This window comes from Gallinula chloropus (assembly GCF_964237585.1).
Source record: "Gallinula chloropus genome assembly, chromosome: 3".
In the NCBI taxonomy this organism is placed as follows: Eukaryota; Metazoa; Chordata; class Aves; order Gruiformes; family Rallidae; genus Gallinula; species Gallinula chloropus.
Window position 1 is genome coordinate 118046951 of NC_140087.1, and position 23880 is coordinate 118070830.

The window sequence follows — 23880 nt, forward strand, 5'->3', positions numbered from 1 at the left end:
GAACAGCCCCAGTTCTTTCTGGGTATAATTTACCTTTGTTAAGAGAGAGGTCATGCATTCAACTCTGTGTTTCCATGTTTCAGCTTGCTTTTCATTTTTAGGCATATCTTAATCTCAATGCAAGCAAGGCAATCCATGGGATTTAAACGTTGATATATGTGAAGAGTTTATTCATAAGGTACTGGTTTCCAAAATGGTGTGTGAAGGTTAAAGAGATTTACTTTGGTTCATAAATATCTTTATAAAACATATTGTAACCATGAAATATACAGCATGGCCTAAGCCACCTAAGCCACTGGCACCTTAGGGTTCTTCCTTAATGTGTTTGCAGAGCTTCTCACTATTTGTCTGGGTTTTCCTGCTTGTTGCATGAGCATGTTGTCTCAAAGGTACCATTCATGAACTCTTAAAGGAGATATTGTTTCATTCTTCCCACACACCCATAATTCATCACTAATGCCTTTGGAAACTATTACCACATAACCCCTATTGCCATTACTTACACATAAACAAGGCTACCTATGGAGTCTCGGGCATGTGATACAGAAGTAATAGCCTATTACTTTACAATATTACCATGAAAAGAAAATTAGATCCCCTTAAAATTTTCTCATGTCAAAAATATGAATTAAATAGATAAAATAGGAGCTTCACAAGTTTTTATGGAGCCATATCTGTGTAACATGATTATGTTTCTGGTTTTGATACTGCAGATTAAGATGAAACTACAGTGGTAACTGACTCTTACTGCCAGTTTGTGTGTGTAGAAAGTGTAGACACCATCAAAAGCATAGACATTGCAGATAAAAGAGGTGGAATTAAATTACTTAGATTGGAGAAGGACACAGCAACAAAATTTATGCCCTAAGTATTATTGTAGCAGTCCTATAAAAATAGATTTTAAAGGTATGATTCATACTGGAGATTTTAGTATTTGCTGTCAGATGAGAAGTCTGGAAACACTTATTTCTTCTTTTGTCTGTAGTAGGGAGACTAATAGGCTTTTTCCTAAATTGAGTTCTTCATTTAAATTCCCCTTAGAGCCAGAGAGGGAAAGCTTCTGGTTGCAATACCTCTTATCCTAACTGGATGTCTAATAAGGGTGGGATACTTCATATCATAAGTAGGTATTTCTTTCCATGGACTACAAACAGACCATGCAGTTTTCAAACATCACAAATTGGACTGTCAACATCTAAACCTTGTGGAAGTGAATCCGACCATCTATGCCATCTCCTAAGGATAGCTTGAAGACTAGACTCGCCCATCTTTGATGTCACAAGCCTCTGTGTGCAGCCACAGTCACGTCCAGACCTGATGGACCCATTGTCAGAAAAATAGTCATGCTCACATAAATTGTGTGGGATGTGAGGTGCACCCTGTTAACAGCATCTCTGGTGGGTGCTCTTTCAGGGTATTATGTCAATAGCATTTATCCCAAAGGAGAGGAGACAATAGCTATACTTTCCTTATTTGTTTTCTTCCACCATGGAAGCTACCTACAATATATCCAAAGCTGTTCATTACTTTTATAAAGGAGAGTTTACCTAGGAGGAAGAACAGCATCACTGCCAGAGGAATCCCAGGCATATAGACAGACTGAGAGAAGAGCTCCTTGAGAGTAGCCCTAACTAAGGGGGGGTTCTCAGAGATTGGTAAGGTGCTGGAACAGGCTGCCCAGAGAGGTGGTGGGTGCTCCATCCCTGGAGGTGTTCAAGGCCAGGTTGGGTGGGGCCCTGGGCAACCTTGTGTAGCTCCAGGCCTGGAGGTTGGTGGCCTTGCCTGTGGCAGAGGGTTTAGAACTCTGTGATCCTTGGGGTCCCTTCCAACCCAGACCATTCTATGATTCTGTGATTCTATGGAAGAAGGCACTATGTGAAAGAGCACCACAGAATACTGTGCAAACAGAGACATTTCTATTTAAATATATAATATTTTCAATAAAGAAATATTTAATAAAGAAATATTTCCTTGGATGCACTAAATTTTTTCTTTGTATTTCTCTGTCCAGTTGTACAAAATACCTCTGGAAGGCTGAAAAAAGAGTTCCTGCTAAAGGGGACTGAGAAAACTCTGATTTTACCAGGTCTAAAGTGAATAGTTCAGATTTCTTGAACCCCTACCCGGTAGCAATAAAGCTTCTCTGATGCCTGTTTTTAAACTATTTAAATATTTTCCCTAAACTGAGATAAGTATCTTTTCAATGAAAAGAAACATCTAAGTCCACATGCAGTGATCCATGATTTGTCATAAAGAGAAATGTCAAACAGCTGTAGAAGCCATTTTAAGTGAATTCTTTTACTACTCAGTACTTAATTAGAAAGGTAAGTCAAGTCTTCAAGCAGTATCAGTCTCTAACCATGTAAGGCTATATCATACACCCCACTGTGCATGCACACATACAAATGCAGATGTTCATGAACACTTGCATTCACTTGAAATAGCGTGTTCGCAACTGTTAGTGGTTTCTCTAAGACTGCTGTGGCATCTTAAATCTTTTCCTGTGCCTTGTAGCAGAGCTGATTTGAGACGTCTTAGGTAAAATTGCATTTTGTGACTGCGACAGAAGTGTGAAGGGATTTATGGAGCTAGACGTGATTATGAGTCAGAAGGATCAGTGGGGTTCTGGATGATGATGTGGATTTGAAGGAAGCTCCAGGGATGTGAAGGGGGATTTAGGGATGAGACCAGGAAGGAGCAATGAAGATTTGAAGAGCAGTGTACAATTTCAGGAAGTTATTCTTGGGGAAAAAATACCTTTCCCCCTTTCTTACCTTTCATTGACCTCCCCTTGACAGCTAACCAGACCATGAGGTTGCAGTGGGACTGCAGCATTTTCTTCCACTGGCAGTTCCTTTCCACCAAAAAGCACCTTCCATCTCACATATTCTCTTATAGAATTGTAGGATCATAGAATGGCTTCTGTTGGAAGAGACTTTAAAGACCATCTAGTTCCAAGCTCACTTGCCATGGGGCACTTTTCACTAGATCAAGTTGCCAAAGCCACATCCAACCTTGTCTTGAACCATTCCAGGGATCCAGGGGAATCCGCAGCTTCTCTGGACAACCTGTCCCAGTGCTTCACCACCCTCACTGTGAAACATCTCACTCTATCCTCTTTCAGATTAAAACTATTGTCCCTTGTTCTGTCATCACAGACCCTCTCTGGGTCTCTCACTGTCCCTTTTATAAAAGGACTCATACAAAGGGACATCTGGACTTGCTCCAACAGCTCCATGTGTTTCCTGTACTGGGGGAACCAGAACTGGATGCAGTACTCCAGGTGGGGTCTCATGAAAGCAAAGCATAGGGGGAAAATCATGTCCTCAGACCTGCTGGACACCCTTCCTGTGATGCAGCTCAGGATACAGTTGGCCATGATTGACTTCCTGGGACTCTTGGGGACTCATGACTCCAGTGAATGTGAAGAAGGGTATGTGTCTGGTCCTTCCTTAGGGCAACAGAATGGGGGAGAGGAGATAATAGGCAGAGCCTGGAGCAGGCCTGGAAAGCTGGCCCTGTGAGAGGAGAAGGGATGGGAAAGACAATGGCAGCTGAGAGGACCTGTTACCCCTTCTGCACTACTGTCCACCACTCAGAAGTAGATTTGTCTCGGTGGCAGGGGCAGCGGGGCTGTTTATGTTGAGCTGTGCAGGCTGGAGATAGAGGTTAGCATTTCAGATGGTGGACATTGCTCAAATAACCACTCACTGTAACCCCTAGTACAGCAAAGGTAGTACAACTATTTGTTGTTCCAGCAGACCACTTTCTGAGGTAAATCCCACTGTGCAAGATATAAAAGTGACTTCTCAAGAATTCTGTTAGGATAAAATACTAGCCATTGAAATGCATCTCCAGTCATTTGATCTACTATAATGCAGCAGAAAGAGAAAGAGACATTTGGCTCAGAGTTCAGCTTCTATTTTTTTTTACTCCATAATCTTTACTTCCAAACAGTGCAAGAGGCTGAAAACCTGCTTAGACCAAATAAACTGGAAAGTTTACCACAGCTTGGCTGTTGTTCACTAGTATAAATGTGTTCACTGTGATCAATTGCATAATAATAACAATAAAAAAATTACCCTATGAAATTTCACTGTATTCAGGATCACAGCCCTGAACTGAGGGCATACATTGCTCCATACTTCTGGTCTGACCTGGTGGAATAGGTGAGCTCAGCCCTGTTATTGTTCTCTGAGATGAATCTTGCCCACAATAAAAATCTGGGCAAAGGGGAAAGATGGTTGCTAGAATTTTTTTCTCATTGTGCCTCAAAGTATAAGATCTGGAAAACTTAGAATGCAGAATAACAGGAGACAAATACTGCCATAAGGTCACTCTTGTAGCTCAGCCACACTTAAACCAGAAAAATACAACATTTGGAACTATAACATTTCCGATTCTTTTAAATGGAGGAAGCCAAGCTTGTAGACCTGGTAAGTCACATACCAAAACAGTCTGGGTTTACATCATAGGATGAAGCTACGGATGTGTAGCCAGATACAATTTGGTAGTGGTAGCTTCAACAGCTCCCATGAGCTGACTGACATTGAAAACTGAAGTGGTGGAAGCAGAACTGAAATTAACAGCTAAAATAATAAACAAACCCAAAGATAAGGGATCCAGTGCAGAATGACCTATTCATTATAGTCTGTTTCATATTAAAGGTTTCAACTATTATTATTTCAAATTTTTATTCACATTCTGCCAAAGTCATCAACAAATACTCATTTCTCTCTTCCTGAAAAATTCAGAGGCTAAGGACACTAATACACAGACAGCCTGGACAGAGGGCTTGAAAAAACATGAGGTTTTCAAACTCTTCCAAGTCACTTTAAGGACACTAAAAATAACATCCAAGAAAGCTCTGAAACTGACTCATTCTTAGTTATCCATTACTCCAGGGATGCTGGACTAAACGCAACAGTGTGGAATACAAAAATGCGTATATGAAGCGTACACATACGTTGTTTTATGGCACACCATTGTGCTTAATTCTCCATTCACTAAACCACACTGTAAAAAATAAATTGACATAAAATGAAATATATGCTGGAAAGAAGCAGGAAGTTCCTCCTGACTGACAGCAGCTTGCAATGCCAGGCCTTGTTCTATATTCATACTTACAAAATGCAGATTATATTTCTCTCATGCTGGCAAGCCAATAACTAAGCTTCACTGCTTTTGGCATTCACTAGATTTTTGTCATACCTCCCTAATATGCCTTAAGGGTACTTGTTGATACCAAGAATTGAAACAAAGCTTATGCTTCTGGTTGCCAAGTCACTTCAGCCAGATGGAAACATAAATCTGGAGCCAGAAAATATTACTGTTATTTGAATTTGGGTTGTACAATGGTGGCTTTGTCTTTACCATGTAAATGTTTCTTATAATTGAAAAATCTTAACATAGGAAAAGATGTATCTCATTAAGGCTTCCATTTTTGCTGTCCTAACAAGCTGGCTTAAATATGTTGCAAGATCTATAATCTAGTTCTGGTAAATAAATGTCCTGTGTTTCTTTATGGAATTTATTTCCTCTTCAGCTGGGGAAGGAATAATAATGACTAATGGTGTGAGAGGAAGCTAGGCAAATCACAACAGAGGCAAATCACAATGCACAGGTATTTGACAGAGAAGACCGGACATCCCAGGTAGTTCACTGTGATGCCTTTAATCAAGAGTGGATGTCATTCTGGAAGATCTATTTTCATGCAAGTTGAGAGATTTTTGTACAAATAAAATTTTTCTTCATAATTTGTCTGAGAAGATTCAGTGACATGAAATAAAGAGCAAAATATTACTGAAACACTAAATTTCTTCAGTTAAAGGAAGTGTTTCCCTGTTTGAAATACAAAGTACTGAGGCACTCTTCTGAACATCGACACTTTTTAAAAAAAATTTATTCTTGAACCTGAAAATTAAAATTATCTTCAAAAGATAACAATTAAACTAGCCAATATTTTTTTCTAATGAAAGCTACCTGGATTTTACAGAGGTTTTCTGAGACTACACAGTGTCATCTGAAGATGACGAAGCCTTTAGCAGCTTTACATCACTGTAGACAACGCAGCCCCATCCTGTTATACCAGAAACTTTTTGTTATCTCCAGGAGACACTAATCCAACTAAGATGACACTTCCAACCATCTCAACTTTAAAATGACAGAATCATAGAATATCCTGAGTTGGAAGGGACCCATAAGGAACATCGAGTCCAACTCCTAGTTCCACACAGGGCCAGCCAAGTAGAAGCATGGGACTAAGGGCATCATCCAGATGCATCTTGACCTCAGCCAAGCTCAGTGGTATAACCAGTTCCCCAGGGGAGCCTGTTTAGTAACTGCTTCAGCTGTTCTACAACAAACAGCAGCAAAATAATCAGGCTCATGAAATTTTCCCAAATTGTTGCACAGGGCAGACTTCTGTGAAAGACTCTAGAGCAGTGATTTTTCAAGAGAAATTTTCTTCAAATGTGGAACTGTCCACACACACACAAAAAGAAGGCTCCACAGTATAGGAAATGTCAGCTTTCTGGTTTAAACTTTGCAATTTTATCTTTTGTTCGGTCCAGAAAGGCTGGAGAGGAGAAGCATCTGTTGCCAGAACAAAACATAAGAGAAAAGGTGAGTGTTGAGCAGCAATCAGTGATGCTTTTACAATTTACCTCATACCAAATGACAGCAGAACCAGAGTCTTGCCTTAATGCACTGCAGCCCAAGGGGTGACTGGGCTGTGACATGTGAGCTTGGTGGCTTTAGTGAAGCACTGGATCCCCAGAGCTGCCTGACTCATGGGCCAGCTCTCTCGCTGGGCTGCCCAAACACCTGCATCCCACCGGCTGGTGTCCGAGCCAGGAGCCAGATGGTCTGAGAGTCTGGAAACACGAGGACCGACACTTCCAGGGCAATCTGCATACATGCAGACTTTCCAGGGCTGATCCAGAGCTGGGAGTCCTCCAGCCTGTGCAGCCCTGATGGAGCCTGGCCAGTGCCACCGTTAAAAGGCACTGCTGTTACAGACCAGATTGTCCCTTACTGTCAGCAGCTGTCAGGGTACCTAGGGAGTGTATTTTGCTTCAGGATCACAAGTGGATCGACACAAGAAGGCAGCACATAATTCCTTTTTTCTTTTTCTTTTTCTTTTCTTTTTCTTTCTTTTTAAACCGATATATCAGCATTTTGCGTTGTCTCTCCTCATCCAGGGGAAATTTTCCCTTCGGCAAAAATCCCTCTTGCCCAATACTCCCGAGTGACCGTGTTCTTGAAAATCCCCGTGCCTGGGATCGCTGCAGGTTTTACCGGAGATGGCAGGCACCATCTAGTGGCACCGGGATGAGTTTACAGGGAACTGAGAAACCCCGGCTCCATTGCAGCCGATAAACTGAGTCACAAAGAGCAGAGGTGTCAGGGCCTTCCTTTGGTGCTTCTTTCCATCACGCCTTATCAAAAGATGCTTGCCACATGGAAAACAAGCTTGCAGGCTGCATAGAGCAATCCCTGGGATCTCACCGCCCCTCCTGACCACTCTGTTGCCTATTCTCAAACTCAGCAGAGGCAGTTTTGCTCCATTCTCCCAGATGCTGGTGGTAAATCCTTCAGAGCAGGACTTAGATAATGCAGAGAATTCAGCAGGAGAGGTCTCAAGCCACAGGAAGTGTTCTTCTCAATTACTTCCCCCTCCCACAAGTCTTCAATAATTCCTGTTTTACTTCAGAAGAAATGTTAGCATTGGTGGTAAGACAAATCTTTGGGCACAGCAGTCAGTTTTGGTCTGCACCTTCCCCACAGACAGTAGCCTGAATGACCAAACTTTTTTACTTTTTTAACTTCTACCCCACAGACATGTTGGTTTCCCTGTCTTACCAGAGACTCACCTTCCAAAAAATGTGTCTTTCCTCTCAAGAAGTTCTATTTTGGCACTATGTAGGATGTCCCATCTCTCTAAGCTGTAATGGTGCCAAAATGATGCAGGCTTGAAACAGCGTATGCTGCAGTGATGGATAAGGCATGTAGGAGCTAAACACTTGGGTTGTAGAATAACGAGTTTGATATCTAACCACTAGGGATTAAACAAGAGTCTGCACAACTCAGCTGACTGAATCCCAGAATCCCAGGCTGGTTTGGGTTAGAAAGCTCCACAAAGCCCACCTAGTTCCAACCACCTACCACGGGCAGGGACACCTTCCACTAGCCCAGGGTGCCCAAAGCCCCATCCAACCTGGTCATGAACCCTGCCAGGGATCCAGGGGCAGCCACAGCCTCTCTGAGCACCCTGTGTCAGGGCATCGCCGCCCTCAGAGGGAAAGATTTTTTCCTTATATGTAATCTAAACCTGTCCTAGTTTAGTTCAAGGCCATTCCCCTTTGTCCTGTCACGCTCTGCCCTTGTAACCAGCCTCTCTCCAGCTTTCCTGTAGCCCCTTTAAGTACTGGAAGGTGATATAAGGTCTCCCTGGAACCTTCTCTTCTCCAGGCTAAACAAGCTCCACTCTCTCAGCCTGTCTTCACAGGAGAGGTGTTTCAGCCCCATAATCATCTTTGTAGCCCTCCTCTGGACTTGTTCCAACAACTCAGTATCTTTCTTGCACTTGAGAACCAAGAGCTGGAGGCAGTACTGCAGGTGGGGTCTCACCAGAGCAGAGGGGCAGAATCACCTCCCTCGACCTGCTGGTCATGCTGGTTTTGATGCAGCCCAGGACACGGTTGGTTTTCTGGGCTGCAAAAACACATTGATGGCTCATGTTGAACTTCTCATCAATCAACAACCCTACGTCCTTCTCCTCAGGGCTGCTTTCAATCCATTTTCTGCTCACCCTGTATTGATATCAAGGGTCACCCTGATCCATGCACAGGACATTGCACTTGGCCTTGCTGAACTTCATGGGATTGTTCACATGGCCCAACTCTCAAGCCTGTCCAGGTTCCTCTGAAAAGCCTCCTTCCCTCCAGCATGTGACCATCACAGTTTAATCTTTGTTGGTGACATGGAAAGTTAGTTGAGTGCACCCTCAGCAAGTTTTCCAGCTGCATCACAGAGCTTGGTAGGGGCCTACAAGAAATCTGGAGATGGACAGTTTACAAGGCCATGTAGTGATATGGTGAGGGGGAATGCATTTAAACTGAAAGAGGGTAGGTTTAGATTAGACATTAGGAAGAAATTTTTCCCTGGGAGGGTGGTGAGGCCCTGGCACAGAGAAGTTGTGTCTGCCCCTGAATGCCTTACAGGGTTCAAGGCCAAGTTGGATGGGGCTATTAGCACTCTGGGCTAGTGGAGAGTGTCCCTGCCCATGGCAGGGGGATTGGAGATAGATGAGTTTTAAGGACCCTACCCACCCAAACCAGTCTGTGATTCTATGATTCTATGGAATATGTTAAGGACATAGGCAGTCCTTTTTTTTTTTCATATAAAATAGAGGAGGAAGATCCCTTGCTTGCCTGCTAAATGCAAAAGAAGTATTAAGTCTTGTCCAAAATATGAAAATACGTTTAAAAAATAAATAAAATCTGTCCATATCACTGTCACCTAATTACAACAGCACCTACATGACAGGATTAAGTTAATTGAACAAGTACTGGTATATATTTCTGAAGGGTTGCATTTGACCTAACCTATAGGAAGCCTTACCATTCTTCTTGTCTAATCATCTATATCTGATAGATTGGTTTTGTTAAGTAAGAAATTTGTTTTAGTTAGCTAAATCTAAGCAGCAGTCTCAAAATCATTTAAAAAGCAGCCAAGGTGCCCTTTAATGTACTGAGTTGAACATATTCTTTGACAATATGATTGGCCAAATGGCATCTCTTAAGTTTCTTGTAACTCTTCCGGGGTGAAAAAGCAGCTCTTGGAGCATAAACAACAACATGAGTAACAATAATTAATGATCGTGGTCTCTAAGCTCAGCTGGAAGTGTGAACTGGGGGCTCACACCGAGGCAAAATGTGTGTGAAGCAGCAGCTCCTGCCTTCTGCTGAGTTACAAAACCGGCTTGAGCCAAGGAATAAAAGGAGGTTGAAGGCATAAGGGCGGACTGATTGTAGAAGAGGAAGGCAAGGGACACAAGAAAGCATTTAGGGACAGGAATGGAAGGGCAGTTCAGAGTCTGTAAGGTCAGTAATATTCCTATATGATATATTTTCCTGGCTTTTTATCTGGGAAGATCGATCACATCTGGGATAAACTGTTTCCAGGCGCGCTGGAAAGCAATGCCGTGGATCCCAAACCTGTTAACATAATTCAAGTGTGGGTACAAGAAGCAAATACTTTATGCAGGAAAACAACCTGTTCTCAATCTGTGTTTAAGTTGCTGAACTTCGTAGCAATCAAGTACATGCTTGATTGGAAACACACATGCTAAGCATACACAGATTTAATTTTTTGCTTTAATTGTTTTGTTAAATCTAATTTTTTTGTTTTATTAATGCTGTTGTAGCATAATATATGTGCATAGCTTTACAAAGCAAAGATGAACCCAGCATAGGCAGAAAAGTCAGAAAAAACATATGAGATCATCAACACATGACAAATTCATCCATGTGATTTTATTATCTACTTAAATGGAAAGAGATTAATCCTTGTTCTGTTCATGGGCTCTTTGCCTTATCAGGTTTTTTTAGCTTTCTTTGCTTTTTCCTCTTCCTTTGTGGAACACATGCAAGCTCTGATGCAGGGCAACCAGATTTCTTTTGCTTTGAAGCCCTAAACTGCACTGACAAGACAGGTTAAAGTTCATTTGTCAATAGTTCACATTTGCTTCACGGAAGAAAATGCAGATAGAAGAGAAAAATGTGATAGCTTTAGAGAGAGATTGAACTAAATTGGTTCTTTCTGGGCATACAAACATTAGAAGTTTCAAAGTGCTCTCTCAAAAGCATTTCTCCAGAGAACACATAATCTTTAGGGGATTTAAAATCAAGGGAAATATTAGAAGGTAAAAAGAAGAGTAGACTTAAGATACCCCATTCACAGTTCACAGGAGTATCACTTCAGGAGTGTGTGGATCCTTTCTGGGATATGCTAGTATCAGGGATATTTAAACTGTGGACAAACAAGTTTTTAGACAGACTGAATAAGCATACAAGTCAGGATAGAAAATATCCTTTGAAGAATTAACAGAGGGTAAGGAGCCTTCGAGCACTCCTCACACTGTCCCACACTATGTATATTCCCACTTCACATCAGTGAAACCACAGAAACCTTTCCTATGCTATACTTCTTCCATTTCTTCTTGAGCTGTGTCCATCCTGGTGAAGATCATGAGTAACCTGTACAACTGTTTTTTACATAAAACTTGTAAACCACAGCCACAGGTGCCTTTAAGTTTTGGTGTCTTAGGTAACACCTTGGGCATGTTGATTTGATCTGCAGACATGTCATATCTTTCCATCAACTATAGTGGCATCCCATGTGTTTAGCAGTCTAGGATAACTGACTGTACTGAACTGGACAGTACATTCATATTAGCAAATTAATTAGCCTTGTACAGTTCTTGGTTACCAATGGCCAGGGACTGTTTCCAGCAGATGGTATGCAGCCTCCTTTTTTCTTCTTTCTCTGAGAGTAAGTCTCATAATATGGACATAACAGACAAGGGGTTCTGTGGACAAAGAATGGACCCTGTCACTGCTTAGGTTAATGTTACAGGTATAACCACAAGAACAATTATTTTGTTTGGGAAGATGAAGAGAATGTGGACATAGTTATGCTGGGTTTCATAGACTAGGGACTTCTTCCTCAAAAGGACTTCTTGAAAGCCTGACAAATAAATTGACTGATTGGTCAACTACACATTTTATACGCAGCTTCATTGAGAAAAGATCAGCAAGTGCATAGTCCTATTAGCATACAACATAGGATTCAAACTCTCAGAGGGTTTAGGCACTTAATTCATCTACAGCTGTTGGGCTCCATCTGCAGAAACCTGAGCACTAGATACCTGATGAGTACTGGGTACTTACATACTTCAGGGGAGGAATCTGGGCAGAAAAGCCCAGTTTCAAGAAAGAGCCACCATAGAAGTTGAATACTATTTTATCGGGAAGGAGCTATCTGACTTGGCTTCATTACAGATTCACACATTCAATCACACCAACATCACTTTTCAAATACCATCTCTTACAAATGGATGTTGTTAACTTTCCCCGACAGTAAAGGCACAGCATGTGATTTTCATCCATCAGAGGAAGCTTAATAAATCAACCAGTACATTACAGCTTCACGCCAAGTTAGCACCTTCATCATGGAATGAAATTAGCAAAGCAAATACACTGGCTAATTGTGAAATATGCTAATTACCAGCTCAACCCGTGAAATAAGGCATGAGTGATGTGTGACGAGCTTTGTACAGAGTCGTGAACACTTGGAAATGCGACACTTAAATAAAGTCTAAAACTGCTTATGCAGAGAGAAAGGAGAACAGACAGGGCTAGGGAACAGGCATGGTGGAAAAATATTTTCATAAGAAGTTTGAAACCTTTTCACTTCTGCTACTCTCATGGGATTAAAGGCTGGGAGTAGGGAAATGCACTGATAACAGGCTACAGACCATTTTTCATCTATTTCACACCAATCTAAATCTATTCAAGGTCATTTCAGAAGAGAACTGAGCTAGCAGTTTGGGATAAATTCACAAGTTGGCACGGTTTGACTTGAAGTCAACAGAGTTGTGGATTACCATCAGTAGAGAATTTGTCTTTTTATTTGATGAATTCAGACTTTTTCTCACAAGCCAGGCACTGACAGTTGGTCTTTGTAAATGTCTTCATTATTGAGAATGAGAAGATGATGCATGGGAGCATATCCCAGCCTAGGGGTTTCTCTGCCATTCACCTCGGCTATTAGGTAGACTCTTATGTGTCTTTCTACACAAATTCTGCACTTCTGTATTGATCTTCTAAATTATGTAGTGTTTTCCCTACTGAAACTCCCCCTCAACTCCTCAGTTTTTTTATCCTGCTAGAGGAAAAAATGTATTGAGAGAAGGATACAGTCTTTCTATAGCTCTGCAATGAGAGAAGGAAGCACAGATGGAGAGAATGAGTCCTCTTTTAATAGAGTTGTCCATTTAATGCCCAACTGTTGTCTCTTCAACTCTTTCCATGGAGTCTAACAAGGTCTACACACATGCAGCCTTGGATAAGAGGTGCAACAGGAACTATGCCTGCAGAGACTTTGACACCCAGTGCCCATGTCTGAAAATGGCCTGGTATTTTGATTTTCACAAATGGAATTAACCCAGTGTTTATTCTACAACAAATAAACAAACAAACAAAAAAAAAAAAAACAAAGAAAGAAAGAATCAAACTCTGTATCTTTAAAAGTTCTTTTCTTAAAATTTCTACCCAGAGCATTCCCAGTCCTCCATTAGACTGGTATGAATTCAATAGGTTTTGGGTTTTTTAAAATTCTGGTGTACAATATGTGATAGATTGAAATGTCTCCCAAATTAAATATTTGCAGAAGTGCTCAGAGAAACTCGACTGAAACTAAACAGAGTTTGACTTTTTATATCTCACAGGATTGAAAAAAAAAAAAAAAGCAAAGCAATTCACTAAAGTGAAACTGTGGCATTTCATGATTTGGTATTAACAGTAGAATGATCTGCAGCTGACCATGTGGTAATAAAATGGAAATTATGCCTAGATTCTTAGCTTTTCTTCCTTTCCAGGTTATATGGCCCCTAATATTTGTTGACAAAGATGCAGACCTTGTCTAGCTCATGCAAGCTTTTCATAGTAAGCTGACTTGAGAAAATTGAGTCGCTCCACAATCACTTCAGTTAACACTGCTCAAAACTGCTGCCAGAACATCCTATCCCCTAGCTCCTCTCTCTGGCACCCTCCCCCATGCCAGCATGGGTGCTTGTATGACCACACTGTGAGTTGGATCAGGGAACTGATCCAGCTGAATACTATGAGACTGAATTTCTAAAGGTACTGAATTTCTTTTGGTGCACACGTGGGTGAGTCTTATGGAAGTTCTGCATAGTTCAACAGGATCTCTGACTGTCTGACCACTCATACTTTAGGAAGAAAATCACAGACCCATGGAATTGTAGGGGTTGGAAGGGACCTCAAGAGATCATCGAGTCCAACCCAAATCAGAGCATGCAACTGCAGAACGAAACTCCCCCTCAACTCCTCAGTTTTTTTATCCTGCTAGAGGAAAAAATGTATTGAGAGAAGGATACAGTCTTTCTATAGCTCTGCAATGAGAGAAGGAAGCACAGATGGAGAGAATGAGTCCTCTTTTAATAGAGTTGTCCATTTAATGCCCAACTGTTGTCTCTTCAACTCTTTCCATGGAGTCTAACAAGGTCTACACACATGCAGCCTTGGATAAGAGGTGCAACAGGAACTATGCCTGCAGAGACTTTGACACCCAGTGCCCATGTCTGAAAATGGCCTGGTATTTTGATTTTCACAAATGGAATTAACCCAGTGTTTATTCTACAACAAATAAACAAACAAACAAAAAAAAAAAAACAAAGAAAGAAAGAATCAAACTCTGTATCTTTAAAAGTTCTTTTCTTAAAATTTCTACCCAGAGCATTCCCAGTCCTCCATTAGACTGGTATGAATTCAATAGGTTTTGGGTTTTTTAAAATTCTGGTGTACAATATGTGATAGATTGAAATGTCTCCCAAATTAAATATTTGCAGAAGTGCTCAGAGAAACTCGACTGAAACTAAACAGAGTTTGACTTTTTATATCTCACAGGATTGAAAAAAAAAAAAAAAGCAAAGCAATTCACTAAAGTGAAACTGTGGCATTTCATGATTTGGTATTAACAGTAGAATGATCTGCAGCTGACCATGTGGTAATAAAATGGAAATTATGCCTAGATTCTTAGCTTTTCTTCCTTTCCAGGTTATATGGCCCCTAATATTTGTTGACAAAGATGCAGACCTTGTCTAGCTCATGCAAGCTTTTCATAGTAAGCTGACTTGAGAAAATTGAGTCGCTCCACAATCACTTCAGTTAACACTGCTCAAAACTGCTGCCAGAACATCCTATCCCCTAGCTCCTCTCTCTGGCACCCTCCCCCATGCCAGCATGGGTGCTTGTATGACCACACTGTGAGTTGGATCAGGGAACTGATCCAGCTGAATACTATGAGACTGAATTTCTAAAGGTACTGAATTTCTTTTGGTGCACACGTGGGTGAGTCTTATGGAAGTTCTGCATAGTTCAACAGGATCTCTGACTGTCTGACCACTCATACTTTAGGAAGAAAATCACAGACCCATGGAATTGTAGGGGTTGGAAGGGACCTCAAGAGATCATCGAGTCCAACCCAAATCAGAGCATGCAACTGCAGAACGAACTGTCTCCACAAGACTCCTGATCTCCAGTTTGTTGCTCAGGGTCTATATACATATAATATATTGTATTCTGGAATCAAACCGCAGAGGCTCTTCACCTCCAGGCACCACAGAACAAGTTAGTGGGTGCCCAGGCTGAGTAGAAAGCAGTTTGAGTAGGGTTAGATGCGGATTTTAAATAGGTTCTTGTGGCACATGCACACACAAAAATAGTATATCCACCTTTGGTTTTTTTCCAATATCAGCTACTTGTTTAAAAACATAACCTCAGCAAAAGCAGCTGAGAATTGATATGTTTCTATAAAGTTGAAATTACTTTATATACCTGTCCCTCTTTCCACACTTACTGAAAATAAATAATAATGATAATAAAGAAGTAATGGATACTTTAAAATTATAATGGAATATTTGCAGTAGTTCTTTGTTTTGTACCTGATAGGTTTGTTTTGGCTCTGATGAACAAAATATTAACCAGCTGTTGGGTTTCTAGCTATTAACAGCCTTTCAAGATTTCCTTTCAATACAGACTAGGAGGCAGGATTCTGGCAGGTTTCAGATGCTGGCTGATCCCATAATCTTGTTTTCATTTATTTTAATTTCTCCTCTTGAAGGAATAAGTAGGAGAGCTAGTTTATCAAAAGTTTGTTGCTGGATCCTAGCAAGAGTAAGGTGATGAAAATACAGCCTGCAGGTAGTGACTGTTTATTTTGCCTCTGAAGGGTCTGCAGAGAAGAATGAGTGGAAAGGGGGTGGATAAAATGACCAAGAGCTTGTCCGTCTGGAAGAAGTTGATGGAGACACTAGTGGGAATAAGGCCATACTGTGAAGCAGGGACAGGAGAATAAACAGTAAAAATCAGATGTACATCATGTAGCCTAGATGTGCAATCTAGAGCAGAAGTGCCAAAGATGTATATAGGCAGTATATGGATGGTTCACAACATGTAAATCCATTCAGGGAAGCACATCGTGGCATTTTGACAGAGGCATCTTTGGGAGATGAAGTACCTCCAGGTCATGGCTTACACTGCATGGTAAATTAAGCCCCCCCTTCCCTGCTTCACACAAAGGCAAGACTTCTTATTAACAGGATCAAGCCTACTGCAGACAGGGACATGCCTCACCCTTACAGGAAAGGCAGTTTGAGTGTTGCTTGTGTCACAGCCCAAAGAAAAGGTAAATTGTGGGGTTTGACTTTGTTAACCTCACTTCTTGCTTGCTCCTGGTCTGAATCAGTCACTAAAGTCATGCCCACATGAGGCTGATAGGTCTGACTGGAGACTGAGGTATGAGATTTGGAGTATTAGGTGCATAGGGGACTAGGGGGGGAGGAAAAAAGATGATGTAAGTAGACATAGTGTGTTTAGAGGAACTTACGTGTTCCTCAGTGAAATTCCCTTGACAGTTTGCAGAAATACAGTGAGTCAGCTGTCATCATATAATATATTAGTATAAAACAGTGTAAAAAGGGACAATATGCTTAGGAACTGATTAAAGAGAAAAGGGGAAAGAAAAAACCACCCACAACAACCACCAAACAACTAAGCTCTTTGTTAACGAAAGGGAATTGTGAGAAACTTTGGAAACATGCCTCCACTGAACTTCAGGAATTAGTTTTGAATTAGTCAGAAGTATTTTCATTCAGGCTGCAAACCAGCCCAAAGACCACCTGCTGTGAAATAAAGGAGCACAGACCAGCGGTTATTATAGCAATAGCCATAAGTTTATTGCTTATTGGTAATAAACTTAAATCTTAGTAATTTTGAATTACTGAGTTAGCTTAGATTTATGGAGATGCAGGATCATTTAGAACTGCAGTCATTCCAGAAGGGTATATTATCTAAACCAATTTTCTTATAGTGATGCAATTGCAATACCATAGTTACGGTTGTATCAGCGTTTCCATTATAAACTCCTATTTTCAGGGTTTTGTAATTTGACTATAAAAATTCACTCCTTGTTGAAACTTGGCTTACAAGGTCTGAGATGAACAACTTTTTACTCCCCCCCCCCCCAAAATGTAAAGGAAAAAAAATAATCTGATCTGTTCAGCCATTTCTAATGTTTCAGCTCTGCAAACAAAACAAAGAAGCAGAAGTTGGCTGTTAGGCATCCTTTGCTGTCCGCTTACACAGCTTAGATGAGACTTTTTATTGGTAAAGTAGAAGATGGTAGAATTGCTCCTGTGTTGTGGTGGGGAGGAAAATAAAACATACACAGAGTTGAAAACACTTGGAGGAAGCTTTGCACTTCTGCGTAGCTATTCTACTCTGTGTGGATGAGATTTCAAGTGTTCATAAAAGAGTTAAGTTCAAGTTTGTGAAAATCTCTAGACACAAGAAAAGGCCTTGAGCTTTTGAAAGTGAAGTGGTTCACAGGATGGCTTGAGCCTCATGAAAACACCTTCTCTGATTTGTTTTTGCCCTTTTAAAAATTTTGCTTGGAAACTTTATGAACCTCATTGTGCTAAAGAGTTCCCACGAATGCAATTGAGCTAAAAGATTAATATTTACCTACATTAATTCAACAGCGATTCAATTTGCTTATTTAAATTCCGATTTACTTCGTAGCATTTCCACCTAAATCAGTTATGCTGATATATTAGCTCAACCTGCTCATTTCAAATGTACCTCTCTATCCACTAGAAGGCATACCTTGCATTCAGATTAACGCCTTTACAAAGAGTGCAGCCTTATTCAGAACCCTGCTTAAAAGCAAAGTTTTCCCATCTGGTCTTAGAATAATGCAGATAAGGTCTGACATTTCAACCAACAGAAAATATACCAGTTTTGGCTTTAACATTAAATGAAACTAGCAATGATTGTTTTGCCCCTGGCTGCTAATTATTACCGTACAGTGCTTCAGAAATACTTAAAGCCACGGAGTGTGTAAACCTGCAGCAAAGTTCGCAAAGTCACAGTTGGATGAAGCACCTGCAAAGCAATTGCTCTGGCATAGCTTTATTTTAATCTCATGGTGCATTTAGCTGAAACAGAGCTTCTGTAAAATCACCCTTATTTAAGCAGTTCTTTGAACTGTGAGATGGACTTGTATTTTTGTTTATTTCTTCTGTGCTTAATAGGCCTTTGAAATGGAAGGTTTGGGTTAAGTGATACTAATGTTGCTTGAAGGGTTGATCTTATGCTCTGGGAAGTCAGTGCTAAAATGCCTACTGATTGCAAAGAATTATTGAAACAAAAGTAGTAGCAACAGAAACCCCCCAACAAACCAAACACAACACAGCATACTGCATTCCCAAAATCTGAACCTAATTTTGAAAGTGGAAAAATATGTGATTCTACATTAGACACACTTTTCACACGTATCTAAAAAGAAAACATTCCATGATGTTTCTGGGGAAGAATAGGAGTGAATGGCAGCCTTAAGTTTGAAGTTACAAATCCCTGCCTGATTTATGCAAATAAGTAGGAAATAGTGAAAATTCTTTTTTGAGTTATTGAGTTGAAGTAATTTTTTCCTAAAGCCTTTAAAACTGTGTTTTATTTATTCCTCTAGTTACAAAGAAAGCTGATAAAATGTTGAAGTTGTGTAAAAATGTAGGGATAATGTCAGAATTTATTTCTGCTTGCATTTAGATCTTTAACCCCAAATATTTATATTTATATTTATATTTATATTTATATTTATATTTATATTTATATTTATATTTATATTTATATTTATATTTATATTTATATTTATATTTATATTTATATTTATATGCTAGAGGAACAATTTACAATTTACTGTGTACAGTAAACATAGCTCAAAACCAAGCTAAGATTCAAACCAAAATGGAAGTGCTGCAAGAAAACTATTTGCCTTACATGCAGTCAAAAAAGTGCTGGTAAATTGTGTGATGTTTTGAATGATCTGGTAGACTTACTGACTCATGCTTTGGGATGGTGAAAGGCATATGCATTTTCAATATGGTTACTCAAGAAATTTTCCTGTACACCTAAATGTATGACTTCAGTCAGCCAAATTTTGTAATCTTGGCCTAAGGCTTACCTCTTGAAATGTCACACCCTTGTAATGATGAGGCTGTATTATTTGCTTTATCCAAATTAAATATTCCTGTGATTTTATATATATTGGTGTCCTTGAGACAGGGAACTACTAGAACAGGAGCATGAGAACAGTCAGATAATATTTTTCTTAAAACAGAAAAGATAAACACAGGGTAAAACCAAGGAAGGATCAGCCTTGCTATTATGTAAGCTCAAGACACAGGAGAATTATGAGCTGTATGGCACACTTCAGATGCGGAGAATGAATTTTACATCCCATGCAGTTCTGAAGGAGAGAAAAAGAAAGACATTTGAAGTAGTCAGTTAGTCTCTTAAAATATACCAACACCTTGAAAAAGCAATCCAGGATTACTTGTCTCCCTTTTGCTGAATATATTATGATGATAACACTGTGCTTCAGCAGTGGATTTTGCACCCACTCTGTGATACCTCTGTGGAAACTCAGGAGCAACTGTCCCTAGCAGGTGGAATCGGCCTGCATTCTAAGTCCATATAAAATGTATTGAAAATTTAAGACTTCATGGGGTTTCTTTATGCTGTCTCTGATGGCAGTGGGACAGAGGTGAATGACTCAAAGTCAGAGCTGGCAGAAAACAGCCTCTAAGCCATGATAATTTTAAAATTTCACACTTTCTTCCAACTCTGGTAGAAGATGAAAGATTGAAACAGCAAACATTTTCACTAGACAAAATAAACCAAAATAGATACTTTTTTGGATCAGGTCAAAACCAATGTTTGTTTACATCATTTTAATTCATTTCTCTTAAGTGGCAAATTAACTCACAGTTTGGAATGATCTTGAGATAGAAAAATCCTTGAAAACAATGCTTTCTCACATACTGAAAGATTTTTTTTCTGGAAAATTGGCATGTTCTAATATTCCAATGATGGGGAAAAAAAGTTTTAATTATAAGCTTTGTGAATAGTGTCACTAAAAATATGTATTTTTTAGGAAAGGTGGGGGAAAGGTACTGATCCCCAGGGATACCTTTCATGTTTCTTGTACTTAGTTTTGGTTTTACTACTATCAGTGAGAGGAGTCTTCTCTCTTTCAGGAGTTAATTTAGCTCTTGTTTTCAGGTATTCAGTCTTAATTTATTGTTTTCACAGCAAAACTGGGAGCTGAACTCTTATAGGATCTCAACTCATAGATGCAATGTCTTTTATTCTTGCTTTGTACATTGGACAAGACCAATGATTTATATTTTCTTTTATTTCCTTTTGGTGTTTTTATGCTCAAAGTCATTACTCTGGATTAAAATCTGGGTTAAAAAAAGGTGTGAGAGCATTGGCAAACTCAACCATGTTCATGAAACTAGAAAGCTGGTAAACTTTTAGTGCTTATTTCATGACAAGCAAAATATGGAATTGATTATATAAAATGGGCCATGGGTCTTTCACTGGAGGGAGATGGCAATATGGCACTGGCCAAAGCTGCGTTGAGGAACCTAATAACATATGCTGGAAAGACTGTGAGACCCTGCTCAAGTCTCTGCCTTGAAGCTGGTTTACTTGTATGGATGCAGGCTGGGAAATTTGGTTCTGTACTTTTTTCAGTTTTTTGCACTTTAGAAAGAAATAAAACCTTAGTAAAAACACTTCACCTGCTTATGTCTGTTTCTCCTTTTGTTAGCAGGAATAAATATACTGCCCTCCTTTGGAATGTTCCTTGAGATCTAGTGATGAAAAATGCTGTATGTCAGCAAAGTGTTTTCATCAGCATTATGCACATAATAATTTAGAAGGACAATGAAATTAAATCACATAGTCACTGCTAGGGAGTGAAATGAATATGAATGACTTTGGCAGCAGTCACTACAATGTGGAAGTATTGGTGTGATTAGGGCCAATAAAGTTGGAACAACTCTGGTCCTTACAGCCAAAAATGTAGCTTTCTGGCAAGTAAAAGACTAGCCAGTTGCTACATGCACAGCTGTATAGATTTTGTGCCATTGCTGTTCCATCTGTAAAACGGGCCCACAAATCCAACCCTTCATGACTGGACTGAGGTTGAAAGGGAATTCACTGGGAAAAAAAAAAAAAACCAACCAAAAAACCCCCAACCCCCCCAAAGACCCCCAACCTGTATCTCAGAACAAGAACTTTAATATTCTTCAGTTTATCTTCATTCCTTTTCCTTTTCATTTATACAAATCAGTTAAAGTGCAAACTGCTAGCATTAGTATTATTTATTACCATAGGGATCAGAATGCCTTGTTCTGATCCAGGACTCTACTGAGAAATGGATAGAAAATGCCCCAAAGACAGAGAATCAGCTAGACTGTGTTCAATCATATAAGGAGCTGAGACAAAACACCCTCAGGGAGTGATATACCCAGGGAGTAATATATGCCTTATATTACTATTTTTAGGAAAGCATCAAATATTTCTGTAGAAATATTATCTTTCTCCCTATTCCTGCTAACTAGAGAAGGTGTCTGACCATGGACACAAAACCAGAATCTTAGAGCATTTCCTCATTCTCTTACTGAGACCAAGGTTGTAAAGATTAAAAACCTCTAAAAATCATGCTGAAGGAAAATTCAGAGGTTGGTGGAAACTGGAGAAAAGACAAATACAGAAAATAAGGAAGTAGCAACATGGTGTGAAGAAAACCAGCATGGATTTTCTTTGTCAACTTTGGAGGAAGAGATTGGCAGAAGAAGAAATATGATACTGGGAGCTGCTTCTGAGATATAACTAAAGGGGATAATATTAAGAGCCAAGTTCATTTAGTGGATGGTTTAGGAGACAATTCTGAAAGGTCCAGTAAGGCACAGGAGAAAATTAACTTCTTTATTTATGAAGTCAAGTGAGATATAACTTTACCCTGAGTTGTCAGATGTATTAATAATGTTCCAGCTTGTTCATTTATTATTGTTTGATGGAAGATATGAATTTGGAAAGCTAGGTCACCCAGCAATATGAATTAGGGAGAGACCAAATCTTCCCCATAGTTGGAATTTGTAAGTTTAGGATTTTTCCAAGAGACAGGCATTATCTTTGTTCAGAAATACTAAAATTTTTAGCTAAGACTTTGAAAAGAGTCTTGATTTGAATAAATGCTGAAGTCAGATACCATCCTTGCTGTCAGTATAGACAGGCAGTATAGATAGGCCAGCACTGGGTGTCTTGAATTGTTATGACCAGGGTCTCTTACCTTGCCTAAACCATTGCCTACATTAAGCATAGTCAAAGACACCAAAAGGCAAAACTAATGAACACACACACAAAAAAAAAAGACACTGAAGTTAATGTTGCTCTCTTCTTTGAGTTAATAAACAAATAAAATCTGTTTGCCTTCTAGGCCAAATTGAATTTTCTTGTTCAGCTCAGTCCGTTTCACCAGTTTACTTTTGTTCTTTTTCAGTATACTTTTTCCATAACTATAATTGATATTTCCTTTCAAAGATCTCTAGACATTATGACCTTGATGAAAATTTACCCACAGTTCAGTGATTTTCTGTCCCATCCAGTGATTCTGCCAATCTAAACTGAAACGTTTCTTTGCTAGAAACAGTCTGTATGATGCTGTTGTTTGGGGTTGTGTGTTTTTTTTCCTTTGCTTAAATCAATCTCCAACTAAATGCTCTTCAGTCCCTTGGTTTGAGATTCACTTCACTCTGACGCTGTGTTGTTTTCCACCGTAAATTTAGATTCAGAATTCCCTGCCCAGTAGGAGACGAAGGGAAGATGCATGCTGGTCATTTGCATATTTTAACAGACGGAGCTGCTTTTACTGTGCAGCTGTCGATGCAGAAGAAATATTCTTTGGGGTAAAGCACTAGGCTAGGCAAAAAATCCTGTGAAGACTTCCCATCTTCTCCACTCCTGCCTTTCCTACCAATGGGGACAGAAGGTATTGTCATGGTATAAGATTATCCACCTTCCCGTAGTCAGAAGAACAGACATCCCTGGTGGCTTCTGGAAAGCTCAGCTCCCCCAGACACTAGAATCCTTTCTATTTTAATAACACCAAGAACAGATGAGTTGCAACTGCTTGGATTTTGCTAATCAAACAGATTGGAGTAAATTTTGCACTAGACCCATAAAGTAGAATGTTTCTAGCTCAATGGTCAGTGATGGCATCTGCTGCAGAAAAACCTCAGTGTGCTCTTTCTGGGAGAAATCAAGGCTTAGGATCACATTAAATTCTGCATTTGCTGTCACAAACAGACATAGAGAGTGATAAAAAGACAAACAGAAATTACAAATTTGTTACTGAAGATGGTAGAACACTAGTATTAATCTGCATATTTCTAATTGACTAAAATCAGATATGCAGGAATATATTACATAATTAGGCACCTAATATTGGATGTCTAAAAATGAAGCTGAATACACAGGCTGCTTCTTTAGTCAATGGGGTGGGGGGGGGGGGAAGCCATTGTACCATAATACCTAATGTCTAATGGAATAGAAATCTCAATGATTAGCCTCAATTGACCACAGAAGTTTTCAAAGACTAAATATGGGTTTGAAAATCCAAGCTTGCTTCTATTTACTGAGCTGAAGTGACAACAATTCTTCG